Genomic DNA, 17,247 nt, shown 5'->3' on the forward strand with positions numbered 1-17,247 from the left:
ATCTTGGGACTACTGCAGAATCGAATGAAGCTAAATGGCACTAAATTCCAAAATCCACTGTGAAATCCTGGGATCAGGGATTTGTTCATCTCTGTCACCTATTGTCCCCACCCAGTACTTGGCATATAATGCAGATATAAAATGTCTTCAATTCTTGAATGAATAAATGTGGAACTGAATATATTAAAAAGCCAAAAACGCTGTAGTTTGATAGGTCATTAGGAGACCAAAAAGCATGTGGTACTAGACATATTTTACTAATAATGGATCCTCTCCCCTGAGTAAATCTATTTCTCTTTTTTTTTTTTTTTTTTTTTTGAGACAGTCTTGCTCTGTTACCCAGGCTGGCAGTGGCACAATGTTAGCTCACTGCAACCTCCGCCTCCCAGGATCAAGCAATTCTCATGCCTCAGCCTCCTCAGTAGCTGGGACTATAGGCACCCACCACCATTCACCATTCCCAGATTTTTTTTTTTTTTTTTTTTTTTGTATTTTAGTAGAGATGGGGCTTCACCATGTTGCTGAGGGTTGTCTCAAACTCCTGAGCTCAGGTAATCCACCTACTTTGGCCTCCCAAAGTGCTAGGATTATAGGCATGAGCTACCACGCTCAGCCTGAATCTATTTCTTTTTATAAAAAAATTTCCCTTTATAACTTATTTCACAGTAGTAAGCAATGAAGCTGACAAACAACTTCATATAATACAGTTGAACATCTGAACAACTTGGCCATTTCCCTGAGAGGCCAGATGTAGTCACCAAACCTCAAACCACCCCATTAACTTCCAACTAAAATACAGGGATAAATTTTACACAAGTAGTAAGCTCATGTTCTTATAAATAGTAAATCATGTGCCAGGCACCATAGCTCACACCTGTAATCCCAGCACTTTGGGAGGCTGAGGTGGGTGGGTTACCTGTGGTCAGGAGTTCAAGACCAGCCTGGCCAACATGGTGAAACCCCATCTCTACCAAAAACTACAAAAATTAGGTGTGCGTGGTGGTGCATACCTGTAGTCCTAGCTACTTGTGAGGCTGAGGCATGAGAATCCCTTGAACCTGGGAGGCAGAAGTTGCAGAAAGCCGAGATCATGCCACTGCACTCCAGCCTGGGCAACAGAGCAAGACTCTGTCTCAAAAATAAAATAAAATACAATAAAAATAAAGGCATACAGGATGTCACTTACATGGACAGGTGTTCAGCGCTTGTGTGGAGGCATTGTGGATGAGGACGAAAGCCGGCTTGGAGACAATGGAGGCTAACTGGAGTTACTGGATGAAGAGAGGAGGGAAAGAGAGACAAAAGGAAAAGGGTAAGGGGAGTGGAACATTCGCCTCAGTGTGGAGGTCATCTCTGATTGCTGACAAAGGTCATCTCTGATTGCTGACAAAGGAAAATGTTGGAGAATGTCTGAAAATATTGCTAAAGGTTGGCAGTTTCAGAAAATCTTGTAATATTTCCTTTACTTTAAAGGAAAACTCAGCATCTCAAAGGTTTAGTAGGAGTTGTTCCCCACCCCCCCATTGGATTTCACAGTAGTTGAACCATTCAGCCACAGAAAATAACTCCAGTATGAACCACATTAGAATACTACCAATAAAGACATGGGACTCTCCTCTTCTGAGGTCGAGCGCTTCTATTCACTTGCTGCTCAGCCTCCTCTTCCGCCCATCCTCACCTTCTTTGCTGGCGTCTCTTCCTCCCATGGAGGACTTCACACCCTCCTCACAGAGCCAGGTGCCACCTTCCACTCTTCGAGGCTCCATCATGTACCTGGCTCCACTGCCTTCTCACGTGTGACTTCTACCTTTCACCAAGCTGAGGACACAGTGCACCCATGGTATGTTTAAGGAGACAATTCTGATGGCCACAAAATTCTTTTGTCATGTGCTCTGTGATTTTAATTGTCCTGTCCAAACACTAATGCATGGTCCACGGTCAGGCCAAGTAAGGTTATGTTAAAATTAGGAACCACCAAGCACCTTTAATTCCTTCCAAGATCTTTTATGAGTGGGACAAAGTCAAGGGCTGTTAATGATGGCAAGAGTGGAGATTCTCCTTCTGGTGACACCTGCTGTACTCTGGTGACGATGGCAGGTCCAGCACTGCTCCAGCACCCAATCCTTGCAGTGTCTTCTACGACACTTGCACATTCTTTATGTAATACAGGTTTCACATTCTCACTTTCTGCAATAACTGTCACAACTGCCCCTAACAAAAATGGTGACTGCACTCCTCACAACCTTGAATTTGAGCCTTCTCTTCAGAAATGAAGTTTTCTACAGGTTTCATCATCTTCAGACTAATGCAAACTGAAGATCTACTTTCAGGAATATTTTTCTTTCTCTATTACTTCCCTTAGCAAGAAATGTGTAACTTCCAATCTTCAATTCTTCACCAATGCTTTGATTCTTCAGCTAAATCAAAAGCATGCTGAGGGCAAGGTGTGGTGGTTCACACCTGTAATCCCAGCACTTCGGGAGGCTGAAGTGGGTGGATCACAAGGTCAGGAGTTTGAGACCAGCCTGGCCAACATGGTGAAATCCCATTTCTTCTAAAAATACAAAAATTGGCCAGGCATGGTGGCATGCACCTGTAATCCCAGCTACTCAGGAGAATGAGGCAGGAGAATTGCTTGAACCCGGGAGGCAAATGTTTCAGTGAGCTGAAATCATGCCACTGCACTCCAGCCTGGGTGACAAAGTGAGACTCTGTCTCAAAAAAAAAAAACAAAACAAAAACGAAAACCATGCTTAACCTATGAGTTAAGCACTGAGTTTTGTCTTCTCCATTGCAGAACTCTTGGACAAGGATCATTTTGTTACCCTACTACAGAATTTCTCAACCACTTTCCATGCCATAATCCACACAAAATCTATTTGGCACACTGACTGACAAGTAATTGCCCCAAGGTACTGTGAAAGCTGAAGGAGCAGTATTTTAGGACACACCCATTAAGCCAACTTGAGAACATTTATTCACCTTAGTATTCATGAGGAGGATTAACTGCACAAATTTGTAAACACCTAATACACATACATAATTCATACTTGATTCCCAACACTTATTTCCTGACAATACAAAACTTCATACTAAATGGCCATTTATTAGTTCTTGGCAGCATAAGTTCCTAAGGTAATGGATGATCTACAAATTGTGGTCACTTACTCTGACAATGCACAATGGCAAACAAAAAGATGGGAAAGAAAGGTACACTTAGAGCTCTAATAAACTAGGTTGGGCACGGTGGCTCACACCTGTAATCCTAACACTTTGGGAGGCCGAGGTGGGCGGATCACTTGAGGACAGGGGTCCGAGACCAGCCTGGCCAGCGTGGCAAAACCCCATCTCTACTAAAAATACAAAATTTAGTCAGGCATGGTGGCATGCACCTAGAATCCCAGCTACTTGGAAGGCTGAGGCAGGAGGATCGCTTGAACCTGGGAGGCGGAGGTAGCGGTCAGCTGAGATCGCGCCATTGTACTCTAGTCTGGGCAACAAGAGCAAAACTTCATTCCCCTCAAAAAGAAAATGACATTATTTGCTCAACAGAGACTTATTAGATCTTTTTCTGTTAGGCTGTGATATTCGTGTGCAGGCCAGAATTACAGTATTTGCCATTTTAGGAACAGGGCACACATGAATAAACATTAAGGTCTAAAGGCAAATAGTAACTGTTATCCCTGAACAGCTGAAATGTGGCTACTTCAAACTGAAATATCCTGTGAGTATGAAAGACACACCAATTGTCAACAAAAAGAATATATGCAAATGAAGAATGTGAAATACTTCATTGTGTATTTATTTATAATGATTTCAGGTTGAACTCGAAAATATAAAATTATGTATGTGGCTTGCATTTGCAGCACACATTGTATTTCTTTTGGATACCACCGGTCAAAATTCAAAGCTTAATGCCAGGTGCGATGACTCACATCTGTAATCCCAGCACTTTGGGAGGCTCAGGCAGAAGGATCACCTGAACCCAGCCTGGCCAATATGGTGAAAACTCGTCTCTACACAAAATAAAAAACTTAACCAGGCATGGCTAACTTAGCCTGTAATCCCAGCTACTGGGAAGGCTGAGGCAGGAGAATTGCTTGAGCCTGGTTGCAGTGAGCCAAGATCACACCACTGCACTCCAGCCTGGGTGACAGAGTGAGACTCTGTATCAAAAAAAGAAAGAAAAAAAAAACCTTGGGTTATCCCTACACTGCATCTGTTCATATTGATAAATCACAGAGTGCCTATATTGAGCTTCTGCAAAAGACTTTTTGGGGAGGTGAAGGAAGGAGCAGTTCCATCATGTAAAAGATTAATTTTTAAAAGCTTCAAGATTAATCTGTGCTTTTAAAAAGGATTTCACAACTATTTTACTTGTTGTATTTGTTCTTGGCTGAGTAACTTCAGTTGTATTGTAAGAAGTTTTGGTCTGTAAAAAACAGTTGATATTAATATTATAATAAAACATTTAGAAGATATTTACAGGTCTTTCTCACACAGCTTTGCACTGCTAAATATTATTATTATTATTATTTGAGATGGAGTCTCATTCTGTCATCCAGGCTGGAGTGCAGTGGCACGATCTCGACTCACTGCAACCTCTGCCTCCCAGGTTCAAGCTATTCTCCTGCCTCAACCTCCCGAGTAGCTGGGACCACAAGTTCACACCACCACACCTGGCTAATTTTTGTATTTTTAGTAGACACAGGGTTTTGCCATGTTGGCCAGGCTGGTCTTGAACTCCTGACCTCAGGTAATCCACCTGCCTCAGCCTCCCAAAGTGCTGGGATTACAAGCATGAGCCACTGTGCCTGGCCAATGTTTAAACATAATCCATTCTGCCTTCATTTTACAGTGAAAAAAAATCATTTTGGTGACTTGAATTTTGAAAATAGCAATTTTCAGACATTCAGGTGAGACCACCTGGATGTCTCCAAAGTTATCTTTTTTGTAAGATAAATATGCAAAAGTCACTTTTCCCCCAAACCAGCCCAATTATATTTCTGAATCTTAGATGAACTGTCCCACAGCACAGCCAGAAGCAGCTTGCTGTATCATCTTAAACCTTTCCTCTCCCTTATAACTCAGTCCCAACGAATACACAGATGCACAACCTCAATCAGTAAGCAAGACTCTACCCACTTCAACATTCCTTCTATGAGTAGAGAGAGGCCTTCTGTTCCTACCCCCAAACACTCAAACTATTCATGTGTTACCCTTCAAAATCAAGCCAGATTAACTTTTCTAAAGGGCAGATCCAAATTATTTTAAGAGGAAACTGCTATGAGACCACTTAATGACTGCCACTGCTTTTGTAGGAGCCAAGGCCTTCCTCCATTTGGCCACAAAAGTCTATCTAAGCAGTCCCACCATGCCCACATGGCACTCCTCACTCCACACAGAATGGGTAATGTATGTGAATATGTGAGCATATTTGACTCCTCTCTGCCTTTACTCATATTTGAAACACATTGCTTCCCTTCTGGATGCACAAGTGACTGATCTGGGTGTGCCAACCTTGCCTTCTCCCCAAAAAATGCTCAATAACTCTTCATTGCATTTTTCTGAGTATTAAGCCTCCCAAGGACAGGGTTCTTGCTAGAACCAATTTTGCACAACTGATGCTTATACTAAATAAATGTTTGTTCAATAAATGAATCTAAATGTTAATTTTAATATAAAGGAGTCATGATGAGAGGGGAACAAAAGGCCCATCTTGGTCAAATTAATCTCTCCTTAGGGAAGACAATGAATTTGTTTCTGCAGATTATCATCTTACCTCTTAATAACAAACTTAATTCAATTGCTCACTTGAAAGATCTTTTCCAGCCTTGGGATTCCATGCAATGAGGGGATTCTGAAAGGAGTGTTTTCCGGTAGTCCTTCCACATTCAGCTCATTCACATGTTTCAAATTTTTGGTACGGTACAGCCTTGGCTTCAGTGCTCCCCAAGGCTTCAGGTGAAAAAACCAAAGTAATTCAGAAGATTATGTTTGTGTTGAAATCAGATTTTAGTACAATCCAAAGCAAGGTGCAGGTCAATTTTTTTAATTGGAAAAACTCTAGAAACATATTTACTAACTATTGAAACAGACTTAAAGCAAAGGCAAGTATAAATGACCCATCATTAGACAGATCAACGAGAGAGAAAATTAACAAGGATATTAAGGACTTGAACTCAGTTCTGGACAAAGCAGACCTAATAGACATCTACAGAACTCTCCACCCAAATCCACAGAATATACATTCTTCTCAGCACTTCATCACACTTATTCTAAAATTGATCACATAATTGGAAGTAAAACACTCCTCAGCAAATGCAAAAGAACGGAAATAATAACAAACAGTCTCTCAGACCACAGTGCAATTAAATTAGAACTCAGGATTAAGAAACTCACTCAAAACCACACAACTACATGGAAACTGAATAACCCGCTCCTGAATGACTAGTGGGTAAATAACAAAATTAAGGCAGAAATAAAGATGTTCTTCAAAACCAATAAAAACAAAGACACAACATACCAGAATCTCTGGCACACATTTAAAACAGTGTTTAGAGAGAAATTTATAACACGAAAGTCCCACAAGAGAAAGCAGGAAAGATTTAAAATTGACACCCTAACATCAAAATTAAAAGAACTAGAGAAGCAAGAAAAAACAAATTCAAAAGCTAACAGAAGACAAGAAATAACTAAGATCAGGGCAGAAATGAAGGAGATAGAGACAAGAAAAACCCTTCAAAAATTCAATGAATCCAGGAGCTGATTTTTTGAAAAGATCAACAAAATAGATAGACCACTAGCCAGAATAACAAAGAAGAAAAGAGACAAGAATCAAATAGATGCAATAAAAAAAATGATGAAGGGGCCATTACCACTGATCCCACAGAAATACCAACTACCATCAGGGAATACTATAAACACCTCTACGCAAATAAACTAGAAAATCTAGAAGAAATGGATAAATTCCTGGACACATACACCCTCCCAAGTCTAAACCAGGAAGAAGCCAAATCCCTGAACAGACCAGTAACAAGTCCTGAAATTGAGGCAGTAATTAATAGCCTACCAACCAAAAGAAGTCCAGGACCAGACAGATTCACAGCTGAATTCCAACAGAAGTACAAAGTGGAGCTGGTACCATTCCTTCTGAAATTATTCTAAACAACAGAAAAAGAGGGACTCTTCCCTAACTCATTTTATGAGGCCAGCATCACCCAGATAAAACCTGGCAGAGACACAACAAAAAAGAAAATTTCAGGCCAATATCCCTGATGAACATCGATGTGAAAATCCTCAATAAAACACTGACAAATCAAATCCAGCAACACATCAAAAAGCTTATCCACCACAATCAAGTCAGCTTCACACCTGGGATGCAAGGCTGGTTCAACATACGCAAATGGACAAATGTAATCCATCACATAAACAGAACCAATGATAAAAACCACATGATTATCTCAATAGATGCAGAAAAGGCCTTCGACAAATTTCAACACCCTTCATGCTAAAAACTCTCAATAAACTAGATATTGATGAAACATATCTCAAAATAATAAGAGCTATTTATGACAAACCCACAGCCAACATCATGCTGAATGGACAAAAACTGGAGGCATTCCCTTTGAAAACTGGCACAAGACAAGGATGCCCTCTCTCACCACTCCTATTCAACATAGTATTGGAAGTTCTGGCCAGGGTAATCAGGCAAGAGAAAGAAAGAAAGCGTATTCAATTAGGAAGAGAGGAAGTCAAATTTCTGTTTCCAGGTGGCATGATTGTTTAGTTAGAAAACCCCATCGTCTCAGCCCCAAATCGCTTTAAGCTGATAATCAGCTTCAGCAAAGTCTCAGGATACAAAATCAATGTGCATAAATCACAAGCATCCCTATACACCAATAATAGAGAGCCAAATCATGAGTGAACTACCATTCACAACTGCTACAAAGAAAAGAAAATGCCTAGGAATACAACTTACAAGGGATGTGAAGGACCTCTTCAAGGAGAACTACAAACCACTCCTCAAGGAAATAAGAGAGGACACAAATAAATGGAAAAACATTCCATGCTCATGGATAGGAAGAATCAATATTGTAAAAATGGCCATACTGCCCAAAGTAATTTATAGATTCAATGCTATCCCTATCAAGCTACCATTGACTTTCTTGACACAATTGGAAAAAACTACTTTAAATTTCATATGGAACCAAAAAAGAGCCCGCATAGCCAAGACAATCCTAAGCAAAAAGCACAAAGATGGAGGTATCACGCTACCTGACTTCGAACTATACTACAAGGCTACAGTAACCGAAACAGCATGGTACTGGTATAAAACAGATATATAGACCAATGGAACAGAACAGAGGCCTCAGAAATGACATCACACATCTACAACCATCTGATCTTTGACAATCCTGACAAAAACAAGCAATGGGGAAAGGATTCCCTATTTAATAAATGGTGTTGGGAAAACTGCTTGAGCCATATGCAGAAACTGAAACTGGACCCCTTCCTTACACCTTATACAAAAATTAACCCAAGATGGATTAAAGACTTAAACGTAAGACCCAAAACCATAAAAACCCTAGAAGAAAACCTAGGCAATACCATTCAGGGCACAGGCATGGGCAAAGACTTCATGACTAAAAGGACACCAAAAGCAATGGCAACAAAAGCCAAAATTGACAGATGGGATCTAATTAAACTAAAGAGCACAGCACAGCAAAAGAAACTATCATCAGAGTGAACAAGCAACCTACAGAATGGGACAAAATTTGTGCAATCTGTCTATCTGACAAATGGCTAATTTCCAGAATCTACAAAGAACTTAAACAAATTTACAAGAAAAAAACAACCCCATCAAAAGTGGGCAAAGGATATGAACAGACACTTCTCAAAAGAAGACATTCATGCAGCTAAAGAACAGATGAAAAAAAAGCCCATCATCAATGGTCATTAGAGAAATGCAAATCAAAACCACTCCAGTTAGAATGGTGATCATTAAAAAGTCAGTAAACAGAAGATGCTGGAGGGGATGTGGAGAAATAGGAATGCTTTTACACAGTTGTTGGGCATGTAAATTAGGTTAACCATTGTGAAAGACAGTGTAGCGATTCCTCAAGGATCTAGAACCAGAAATACCATTTGATCCAGCAATCCCATTACTGGGCATATACCTAAAGGATTATAAATCATTCTGCTATAAAGATGCATACACAAGTATGTTCATTGTGGCACTATTCACAATAGCAAAAACTTGGAACTAACCCAAAAGTTCATCAATGATAGACTGGATAAAGAAAATGTGGCACATATACACCATGGAATACTATGCAGGCATAAAAAAGGATGAGTTCATGTCCTTTGCAGGAACATGGATGAAGCTGGAAATCATCATTCTTAGCAAACGAATACAAGAACAGAAAACCAAAAACTGCATGTTCTCACTCATAAATGGGAGTTGAACAATGAGAACACTTGGACACAGGGAGGGGAACATCACACATCGGGGCCTGTTGGGGGATTGGGGGCTAAAGAAGGGATAGCATTAGGAGAAATACCTAATGTAGATGAGGGGTTGATGGGTGCAGCAAACAACCATGGCACGTGTGTATAGCTATGTAACAAAACTGCACATTCTTCACATGTACCCCAGAACTTCAAGTATAATAAAAATAATAATAATCACAAAATCCTGCCCCCAATCCAAGGCCACAATTTAATTAAAGCCTATAAAACAGGACAAACCAAAAAATCACTCTGTTTACTTCACTCCACAACTTGTATGTGTGGCTTACAATGCATTTACTTTAATATCAGTCTTGATAAACTCTGGAGCAGAAAGCCAGGGGTAACCCACCTAATCCTTTCATGAAATGTCTCCAACATGGCCTCGAGTGTGTGGGATCTTTCTCAAGCCACCATGCTTGAGTGCCATTTGCTGATGGCCCTTCCCCATGAGTGAAGAAGCTGTGTCACTAGTTGAACACTAGGTACGAGAGAGCATGAGAATCATGCTTGCAGCTATAGTTAGCTGGGGGGCTGGTGGAGGGCACTGCTCCATGATTGTATATTCTGAGTTCTCTCATTTTAATGATAACTGTATATGTTTTCTATCTTTGAAGACACTTGCATGTTTACATATCAGAATCCCAAGGCCGAGAAATAAAAATTTTAAAAATTAAAATAATAATAAGAAGAATAGCCAAGCACAGTGGCTCACGCCTGTAATCCCAACACTTTGGGAGGCCGAGTCGGGCAGATCACGAGGTCAGGGGACCGAGACCATCCTGGCTAACACGGTGAAACCCCATCTCTCCTAAAAATACAAAAAATCAGCTGGGTGTGGTGGCGGGCACCTGTAGTTCCAGCTACTCAGGAGGCTGAGGCAGGAGAATGGCGTGAACCTGGGAGGCAGAGCTTGCAGTGAGCAGATATCGCACCACTGCACTCCAGTCTGGGTGACAGAGCGAGACTCCATCTCAAAAATAAATAAATGAACAGATAAATAAATAAATAAATAAATAAACAAATAAATAAAAATTACCCATCATTAACAGCCTGATTTTGGCAAATTTAAGTGCCCTGGTCCCAAGACAATCTTAATAACTCTAAGATCTTAAAAGATTGAACTCTATTTTTCAATATCCTTAGGAAGAAGAGAAAGAAAGAAAATCATTATAGACAATAAAGAATACAACCTAAATACTATTTGTTTTGTTTTTTTTCTTTTTTGAGGTGGAGTCTTGCTCTGTCACCCAGGCTGGAGTGCAGTAGCATGATCTCGGTTCATTCCAACCTCTGCCTCCTGGGTTCAAGTGATTCTCTTGCCTGAGCCTCCTGAGTAGCTAAAATTACAGGTGCCCGCCACCATACCTGGCTAACTTTTGTACTTTTCAGTAGAGTCAGGGTTTCACCATGTTGGCCAGGCTGGTCTCAAACTCCTAACTTCAAGTGATGCACCCATCTCTGCCTTCCAAAGGGCTGCGATTACAGGCATGAGCCACTGCACCTGGCCTGCAAATACTATTTGGAAGCAGCCTTTTGCTACGAACTGTTCATGACTGTAATAACCCTCCTCCATTGGCTGCTGCAAACTGGCACATTTCAGGCTAAACTTTCATCTACACTGAAACAACAAGATCAATGTTCTTTATCCCTTCAACCTCGTGAGCAAGATATATATATATATAAAAACTCTGCACATAGAATTCATGAATTGGGAAATAAAAAAAGTAAGCAGAGGCCAGTTTAGATTACAAGAAGCATAACAACCAAAGTTAGCACGTGAAGATTTTTTGGATCCAGATTTAAAGCAAAATTTTTCAGATAATGAGAAAATGAGATACCGTCCAGGTAAGAGTGAGAAACTTGGCTGGGTGTAGTGGCTCATGCCTGTAATCCCAGCACTTTGGGAGGCCGAGGTGGCAGGATCACCTGAGGTCAGGAGTTCAAGACCAGCCTGGCCAATATGGCAAAACCCCATCTCTACTAAAAATACAAAAATTAGCCGGGTGTGGTGGCATGTGCCTGTAATCCCAGCTACTCAGGAAGCTGAGGCAGGAGAATCACTGGAGCACAGGGGGCAGGGGCTGCAGTGAACTGAGATTACCCCATTGTACTCCAGCCTGGGCGACAGTACAAGACTCTGTCTCAAAAAAAAAAAAAAAAAAGGAAAAGAAAAGAAAAGAGTGAGGAAACTCAACTAAGGGCTGCATATGAGCTGACAACAAAAAAATCATTGTTAATTTTGTCAGATGTGATGAGATACTGGCTGTGTAGGAATATGTAAATGCTGTTTGGGGATGCACACTGAACAGATAAAATGATGTGCTTTACAATATTCTTGCAAAGGGAGGTAAAGGAATAGAACAAAATGTGGGACAATCTTAAAGATCACAGAAATTGAGGAATGGGTATTTTAGTGGTCATTGTACTATTTTCTCTACTTTTGAATAGGTATAAAAATTGTGATTTAAAAATGTAAAATAAAACAGCCAGGCGCAGTGACTCATACCTGTAATCCCAGCACTTTGGGAGGCCGAGGCAGGTGGATCACATGAGTCAGGATTTCGAGACCAGCCTGGTCAACATGGTGAAAGCCTGTCTCTACCAAAAATACAATAAACAAACAAAAATCAGCCGGGTATTGTGGCAGGCACCTGTAATCCCAGCTACTCAGGAGGCTGAGGCAAGAGAATCCACGAGGCGGAGGCTGAAGTGAGCTGAGATTTTGCCACTGCACTCCAGCCTGGGTGACAGAGTGAGAATCCACCTCAGAAAATAAAAAAAGTAAAAATGAATTGACTAATCCCTGCTCTGAAGCCACATCCAAACAGAACTCTAAAAAAAAGATTCAAGCAATTTACATGGTGCTGCTTATATGCACATCTCCCTCGCACCTCTGTATGTAACATTTAAATATTTTGCAACATGATGGGTGGGAGTGGCTCAAAGCTGGACATGCTGGCATGTGCCTATAGCCCCAGCTACTTGGAGACTGAGGCAGGAGGATAACGTGAGCATAGGAGTTCTAGTCCAGCCCAGAGAACATAAGAAGACCCTGTTTCTTTTTTTTTTTTTTTTTTAAGATGCAGTTTCACTCTTGTTGCCCAGGCTGGAGTGTAATGGTGTGATCTCGGCTCACTGCAACCTCTGGCTGCTGGGCTCAAGCAGTTCTGCTGCCTCAGCCTCCAGAGTAGCTGGGATTACAGGCAAACACCACCACACCCAGCTAATTTTGTATTTTTAGTAGTGATGGGGTTTCTCCATGTTGGTCAGGCTGGTCTCAAACTCCCGACCTCAGGTGAACTGCCTTCCAAAATGCCGGGATTACAGGCATGGGCCACCGCACCCGGCCAACGCTGTTTCTTTAAAAAGAAAGGTCAGGGAGCTGTCAGGGAGCTCGTTGATGAATTATTTTGGCGATATCAACAATTGCTATCAAAACAGCACTATAAAATCCAAAATTATATCTATTGCCAGATCTTTCTCCTTACTTCCAAACTCATTTATCCAACTGTCTCCTCCACCTCCACACCTCAACTTAAATGTCAACTCAAAATAAATAAATTAATAATTACTTTATTTGTTCCTAGACTGGCTTTCCTCTAACATCTCAAGACTTGTCTTAAATTCTTACTTAATGTTATTAGCACCAAATCTGAAAGACTCTAGTATACAGACTCTTTGATATAAGAAACACGTGTTTTTGAGAAACCACACAAAATGAAATAATTATCATAGCTGTAAAAACAAATATGCCCATAAACAAATGACAGTAAAGGATTAGAGGCTTTCAGTCACACTAGAGAGTGATGTTAAATAAAATTATCCTGTTAATTCAACAAGAAAATATATAAACCTAATTCTAACAAACTTTCTATAAAATAAAAAAGAACCAATTGTTGAAGTTGAGAGTGAAAAAAGTGGAAGTTTCAGAAAGCGGTGAGACCAACTGCAGAATGTGCTCCTCACTTATCATCAAGGCTGCCCCAGTCACACCCCCTGCCTCCCCATCCCCTTATTCTACTTAATTCTATCCCAGACCTTAACACCTTATGTAGTAAATATCTCCTACTTACTACACCTTTCCCCACCAGATTGAATGCTCCAGAATGTATGGGGTAGTTCCCCCCACACCTGACTCACAGGTGCCAAATGACTGCAGGATTATGAGGCTGGAAGTAGTAAATATTTCCTCAATACTTGCAGTGGTTCACAGCCATGAAAAATCGAAGATTTCCTCTCTCCCTTTCAGGAACCTTAAAGAAAGCAGCAATACTGTCATAGGCATTTAAATGAGAGCAACTTGATTTTAAATAGGAGCTGGGTAAAATGAGGCTGAGACCTACTGAGCTACATTCCCAGATGGTTAAGGCTTTCTAAGTCACAGGGTGACGGAGGAGGTCAGCACAATATACAGGTCATAAAGACCTTGCTGATAAAATGAGTTGCAGTAAAAAAGCCAGCCAAAACCAAGATAACGACGAGAGTGACCTCTGGTCATCCTCACTGCTACACTCCCACCAATGCCATGGCAGTTTACAAATGCCATGGCAACATCAGGAAGTTATTCTCTGTGGTCTAAAAGGTGAAGCATAAAAATAATCCACTCCTGGCAGAGTTCGGTGGCTCTCACCTGTAATCTCGGCACTCTGGAAGGCCAAGGCGGGTGGATCACCTGAGGTCAGGAGCTTAAGACCAGCCTGGCCAACATGGTGAAACCCCATCACTACAAAAAATACAAAAAAAAAATTAGTTGGGTGTAGTGGTACATGCCTGTGATCCCAGCTATTCAGGAGGCTGACACAGGAGAATCGCTTGAACCCAGGAGGTAGAGGTTGCAGTGAGCCCAGATCGCACCATTGCACTCCAGCCTGGAAAAAAAAAAAAAAAAAAAAACAGTATGAGAGGCTGGGCGTGGTGGTTCATGCCTATAATCCCAGCAGGTTGGGAGGCTGAGGTGGGTGGATCACCTGAGGTCAGGAGTTCGAGACCAGCCTGACCAACATGGTGAAACCCCATCTCTATTAAAAATACAAAAATTAGCTGAGCATGGTGGCAGGTGCCAGTAATCCCACCTACTTGGGAGGCTGAGGCAGGACAATAGCTTGAACCTGGGAGGTGGAGGTTGCAGTGATCCAAGACCATGCCACTGCACTCCAGCCTGGGTAACATGAGCGAAACTCTGTCTCAAAAACAAAACAGTAAGAGAAAACTGGAGCTGAGTCCTACTCATTGTATTTACTTTCCTAAATAAAACATCATTATAAAATACATTACTCAGTAATATAATTTAATTGAAGGGGAAAAAAACAGACTTACCAAATTTTTTTGCAAAAAGCTGATCTACCATCTTTCATAATTTAGTGATTCTGGTATATCATACTTCCTTCACTATCGAAATCACAGGAATACAAGTTTTCTCAATCTAATGGGTTTAATAACTTAGGTTATTAAATATTATTATTATAAAATGGCAGTATTTTTCTTTCCTGTGACTAATTTTTTTTTTTTTGAGATGGAGTCTCGCTCTGTCACCCAGGCTGGAGTGCAGTGGCACAATCTCGGCTCACTGCAAGCTCCGCCTCCTGGGCTCATGCCATTCTCCTGCCTCAGTCTCCCGAGTAGCTGGGACTACACGCACCCAGCTAATTTTTTGTATTTTTAGTAGAGACAGGGTTTCACCGTGTTAGCTAGGATGGTCTCGATCTCCTGACCTCGTGCTCCACCCACCTCAGCCTCCCAAAGTGCTGGGATTACAGGCGTGAGCCACCGCACCTGGCACTGTGACTAATATTATTTCTAAGATCCAGATTGTATTTATTACTGAAACAATGCTGACATACACTGCACAAAAAAAGAAAGAACCAGACATTCATTAAAGCTAGGAAAAAGCAGAACTGTGTGCTCAAGAACCACTAGCAGACAGGATAGGCTGTCTCATGCCTGTAATCCCAGTATTTTGGGAGGCCAAGGCAGGCAGATCACCTGAGGTCAGCAGTTCCAGACCAGCCTGGCCAACATGGTGAAACCCAAACTCTACTGCAAATAAAAAAATTAGGCAGGCATGGTGGCAGGTGCCTGTAATCCCAGCTACTTGGGAGGCTGAGGCAGGAAGAACTGCTTGAACCCAGGAGGTGGAGCTTGCAGTGAGCTGAGATCATACCACTGCACTCCAGCATGGGCAACAGAGGAAAACGCCATCTCAAAAAAAAAAAAAAAAAAAAAAAAAAAAGAACAGTGAACAGCTAGCAGGTGCCATTTGCTATCGGGAGACTAGGGATATGATCTTGCTGGTAATGCTTCCATTTTAGTAAATCTAAACAGTATGATTCCATTCTTTTTTGTCTGCACTCCACTCCAGAGCCAAAACAAGTAAGAAAATCAATTATATTTCTATTTCTTTCAAAACACATCTAACAATTAAGAGATGATATGCATGGCTCCATACTCTAAAAGGAACCTTCTTATGTCCTGGGTATCGTGGACATTTGATGAATGCTTGTTCAGTTGACTAGTGTAGACTTCAATAATAAACTGTTCAATGCATTATGCCAGATAAACCTTGCATCTCAAAAGTAGGACAAATATTGTGCTTTTAGTTATGTCTACCCATAAATGCAACATTTACATGTATTTATAAGGGGTTAATAAAAAGAAAATGAGTTTATTGTTCTAAAGAGTATTAGAATTTTGACAACATGAATTCTCCTGTCCTGGAACATAATTAAAAGTAAGAGGGATCTTATTTCATGTGAAAGGTACCATTAAAAAAATCATTGTTAAGCATTAAATAATTATTTCACATAATCTTCTAATCTGACTTAAGACTGAAGACCTACCTCCTGAAGCTGGTTTATCAAGTTGTAAGTCTTCATGTGTTGAATTCATAAGTTCATGTCTGAAAGGTGAGAATAAATACTTAATATTCACTAGGCAATATTCAGCAAAGTAATATTCACTGGTGCATATTTTACATTTCATCACCAACGGTGGCTTTGAAAAGAAAAGAAAGGCTGGCCATGGTGGCTCACGCCTGTAATCCCAACACTTTGGAAGGCTGAGGCAGACAGATCACGAAGTCAGGAGTTCAAGACCAGCCTGGCCAACATGGTGAAACCCCATCTCTACTAAACATAGAAAAATTAGCCAGGCGTTGTGGCAAGTGCCTGTCATCCCAGCTGCTCAGGAGGCTGAGCTAGGAGAATCGCTTGAACCTGGGAGGCAGAGATTGCAGTGAGCCACGATCACACTCCAGCATGGGCGACAAGAGCAAAACTCCAGCTGAAAAAAACAAAAGAAATATCCCATTACTTTAAGGCAATGTAGATACAGCCGGAATTTCTACAGAAATCTGAACCACATTATACAGCCAGAAAAACATACCAGCTAATATTATTTAATACAGATAGTACTACATGGAAGAGGTAATTTTTTTTTTTTTTGAGATGGAGTCTCGCTCTGTCACCCAGGATGGAGTGCAGTGGCAGGATCTCAGTTCACTGCAACCGTCGCCTCCTGGGTCCAAGCAATTCTCCTGTCTCAGCCTCCCGAGTAGCTGGGACTACAGGCACTTGCCACCATGCCCTACTAATTTTTGTATTTTTGTAGAGATGGGGTTTCACCATATTGGTCAGGCTGGTCTTGAACTCCTGACCTCAGGAGATCCGTCCACCTTGGCCTCCCAAAGTGCTGGGATTACAGGCATGAGCCACCATGCCTGGCCGGAAAAGGTAATAT

At 41.2% G+C, this 17,247-nt stretch overlaps 1 long non-coding RNA gene across 2 annotated transcripts in view; it reads right to left on the minus strand.

Moving 5' to 3' along the window:
* LOC107967089 (uncharacterized) overlaps positions 1 to 17,247 on the minus strand; it is a 67,655-nt gene that overhangs the window by 44,770 nt on the left and 5,638 nt on the right. The window contains exons 3-7 of one of the 2 annotated variants that reach the window (XR_010147543.1): positions 16,725 to 16,791; positions 16,350 to 16,408; positions 14,830 to 14,935; positions 13,654 to 13,766; positions 1,187 to 1,271 (exon numbers count right to left, since the gene is read on the minus strand). This is a non-coding gene — a long non-coding RNA (uncharacterized LOC107967089). Of the gene's footprint in view, positions 1 to 1,186; positions 1,272 to 13,653; positions 13,767 to 14,283; positions 14,382 to 14,829; positions 14,936 to 16,349; positions 16,409 to 16,724; positions 16,792 to 17,247 lie in introns of those variants that run through there. The other variant, XR_010147544.1, reaches the window with a different exon arrangement.

This window comes from Pan troglodytes, chromosome 9 (genome assembly GCF_028858775.2).
Source record: "Pan troglodytes isolate AG18354 chromosome 9, NHGRI_mPanTro3-v2.0_pri, whole genome shotgun sequence".
Taxonomy (NCBI): Eukaryota; Metazoa; Chordata; class Mammalia; order Primates; family Hominidae; genus Pan; species Pan troglodytes.